Source organism: Myotis brandtii, unplaced genomic scaffold (assembly GCF_000412655.1).
Source record: "Myotis brandtii unplaced genomic scaffold, ASM41265v1 scaffold105, whole genome shotgun sequence".
NCBI classification, from domain to species: Eukaryota; Metazoa; Chordata; class Mammalia; order Chiroptera; family Vespertilionidae; genus Myotis; species Myotis brandtii.
Genome location: NW_005353538.1, coordinates 997,741 through 1,001,427, shown reverse-complemented (window position 1 = coordinate 1,001,427; position 3,687 = coordinate 997,741). Strand labels below are relative to the sequence as shown.

General features: G+C 56.6%; 2 protein-coding genes across 2 annotated transcripts in view; one reads left to right on the top strand and one right to left on the bottom strand.

The window, feature by feature from the left end:
• Positions 1 to 3,687, bottom strand: part of BCL9L (B-cell CLL/lymphoma 9-like) — a 35,732-nt gene that overhangs the window by 29,049 nt on the left and 2,996 nt on the right.
• The window catches only part of LOC102245556 (proline-rich protein 2-like), a 3,216-nt gene continuing 2,814 nt past the window's right edge, over positions 3,286 to 3,687 (top strand). Inside the window, exon 1 of the mRNA XM_014538999.1 lies at positions 3,286 to 3,381. The gene's annotated coding sequence lies outside the window, so the exon portion shown is untranslated. The remainder of the gene's footprint in view (positions 3,382 to 3,687) is intronic.

Below are 3,687 nucleotides of genomic sequence, written 5' to 3'. Positions count from 1 at the left end.
CCTCACACAGCCCCTGCCCCTCACACAGCCCCTGCCCAGCCCTCTTCTTCGTCGCTGATTGGCCACAGGAGTTGCCAGAGGAAAGCATTGGTTCGGTTCTAGCCTGAGACCCCAGGATGGCACAGGGGCATTGGGCTTTCACTGCCCACAGCCCATGCAGAGGTAACTCTGCCACCCTCACTACCTGGGTTTGGCAACAAAAACAAGCACCGGGCAACCTGCCTCCCGTAGAGCACTCTCCAGCGGCAGGAGGAAGGAATGAGACTGACCATAAAGGACTTCCCGGGCCCAGCCAGGTAGCCCAGTTGTTTAGAGGATCGTCCTGAGATGCCAAGGTTTCAGGTTTGATCCCCGATCAGGGCACATATAAGAATCAACCAATCGATGCATAAGCGGAACAAATCGATGATTCTCTCTCTCAAGCCAATCAATCTTTTTTTTTTTTAAAGGACTTCCCACCCTAGCTGGTTTGGCTCAGTGGATAAAGCATTGGCCTGTGGACTAAAGGGTCCTGGGCTCAATTCCGGGCAAGGGCACATGCCCAGTTTGCAGGCTCCATCCCCAGTAGGGCGCATGCAGGAAGCAGCCGATCACTGATTCTCATCATTGATGTTTCTCTCTCTTCCTCTCTGAAATCAATAAAAGTATGTGTTTTGTTGTTGTTGTTGAAGTATTTCCCAGGATCTGCTGCAATGGCAGTTGGCCCCGCCCCAAACACTCCCCATTTCTGGGGCGGCACACCACCCCCTGAGGACTTCAGGCCCCTCCGTCCTCTGTGGAGGCTGGAAATACAAGTGTCTGGTCTTGTTTTGCTCTTTGCCTCTAGCTGAGAAGTCAGCTTTCAGACCTTAAATTAGCCACCAAGCTCCCTGGTCCGGTGCAGCTGGCTGTTTCTTGTCCTCAAAAAGCAAGTGACCCCAGGGGTGGAGGGCTAACGCCCGTTCCTTCGGAGCACTGGGCCTCCCTGTGACGCCCACCACGGAGCCTCCGGACCAGAAGAGGGGGGACCGGTAGGTCATGCTGGGATCCTCATGGCACTGGGTGTCCATGAGGGACAGAGGGAGAGAGGCCAGCCCTGGGGACAATTCATCCCAAAGCCTCCCCACTCTACCACTTTCTCTCCAAGGACCACAGAACTGCCAGGAGGCCTGGCCCCACGCCAGGCAAGCTCCCTATGGAACGACAGAGGACTCCATGTCCCAGGCAGCTCCAGGGAGACGTGACTATACACCCCAGACGTGTTCCCAGGGAGGAGAAGGCGGGAAAAGGCGCGGAGCACCCATGTGCGCACACCAGCAATGCACTCATCAAAGAGACAACTATGCACGCTCCTCAGAGATACTCCCCGACATGTGTAGCTGAGAGACGCACAGACACAACTCCCAAACACACACACCCAGGCACCTCTTAAACATCACCCACACCCCCAGGAAGGGCCTGGGCTCCTGCAGACCATGGAGGCTTTCACACTCATAGAGAAGGCCCAGGAGAGCTCAGGAATGAGAGGGGCGGGCCAGTGCACAGAGCTGCTGGCTGACAAGATGCACCACACTGGGACACACACACAGGAGTATGCACATGGCCATGTGCTAGCACACACACTCCATACACACTCACACACACACACACAGGAGTGTGCACATGCACATGTGCGCGCACACACACACACACACACACACACACACGCACAGGAGTATGCACATGGCCATGTGCTAGCACACACACTCCATACACACTCACACACACACACACAGGAGTGTGCACATGCACATGTGCGCGCACACACACACACACACACACACACACACGCACAGGAGTATGCACATGGCCATGTGCTAGCACACACACTCCATACACACTCACACACACACACACAGGAGTGTGCACATGCACATGTGCGCGCACACACACACACACACACACACACACACGCACAGGAGTATGCACATGGCCATGTGCTAGCACACACACTCCATACACACTCACACACACACACACAGGAGTGTGCACATGCACATGTGCGCGCACACACACACACACACACACACACACACGCACAGGAGTATGCACATGGCCATGTGCTAGCACACACACTCCATACACACTCACACACACACACACAGGAGTGTGCACATGCACATGTGCGCGCACACACACACACACACACACACACACACGCACAGGAGTATGCACATGGCCATGTGCTAGCACACACACTCCATACACACTCACACACACACACACAGGAGTGTGCACATGCACATGTGCGCGCACACACACACACACACACACACACACACGCACAGGAGTATGCACATGGCCATGTGCTAGCACACACACTCCATACACACTCACACACACACACACAGGAGTGTGCACATGCACATGTGCGCGCACACACACACACACACACACACACACACGCACAGGAGTATGCACATGGCCATGTGCTAGCACACACACTCCATACACACTCACACACACACACACAGGAGTGTGCACATGCACATGTGCGCGCACACACACACACACACACACACACACACGCACAGGAGTATGCACATGGCCATGTGCTAGCACACACACTCCATACACACTCACACACACACACACAGGAGTGTGCACATGCACATGTGCGCGCACACACACACACACACACACACACACACGCACAGGAGTATGCACATGGCCATGTGCTAGCACACACACTCCATACACACTCACACACACACACACAGGAGTGTGCACATGCACATGTGCGCGCACACACACACACACACACACACACACACGCACAGGAGTATGCACATGGCCATGTGCTAGCACACACACTCCATACACACTCACACACACACACACAGGAGTGTGCACATGCACATGTGCGCGCACACACACACACACACACACACACACACGCACAGGAGTATGCACATGGCCATGTGCTAGCACACACACTCCATACACACTCACGTACACACACACAGGAGTACACATGTGGCCATGTGCTAGTGCGCGCGCATGCATGCACCCTGGCAGGACACAGGATGCACAGTGTGGCGTCAGGTTAGGAGACTAGGCTCTGGGCTGTGGGGAGAGAGGAGGGGGTGGAGAGACACTCAGAGATTTCAAAACAATCCTGGTTTCGAAATGCTGGACCCAGGGCCATTCCTGGCCTGGGGGTGGAGAGCCAGGGGGAGGGCAGTCCGGCCAGTGCAGATCAGCCAATCAGCCCCTGGGAGGAGGGGGGTGGACAGCCCCAGGCCCTGAGGAAAGGGGACTGAAGGTACAGCATCAGGAAAGGCAGGTGCCCGGGGCCAGCAGGGAGGCCTAGGGAAAGGAGACACAGCGAGGCCTCTGCCTCGGCCGCTGCTGGACAAGAAGGTGGGGCAGGCTTCCTTCCCCTCAGGACTGGGAGGGAAAAGAACCCTCCTGTGGCTCCGCCCCCACTCACAGGCTGTGCTGACCACCTTCTCCCCTACAGACTGGTACCTGGCACCCCTTCCCCACCCCACCTCCCCGTGGTGGGCCTAAAGCTCAGGGGTGGGGCAGGGGCAGCAAGGGCCTGTGGGGGGGCGGTGTCAGGGAATTCCCACACTCAGGGTGGGGTGGGGGTTCCCTCCTCTCTGTGGGGGGAGGGGTGTTAGGAAGATGGGCAGGAAGCCACCCTTCTCCTCCCAGGGTACAGAA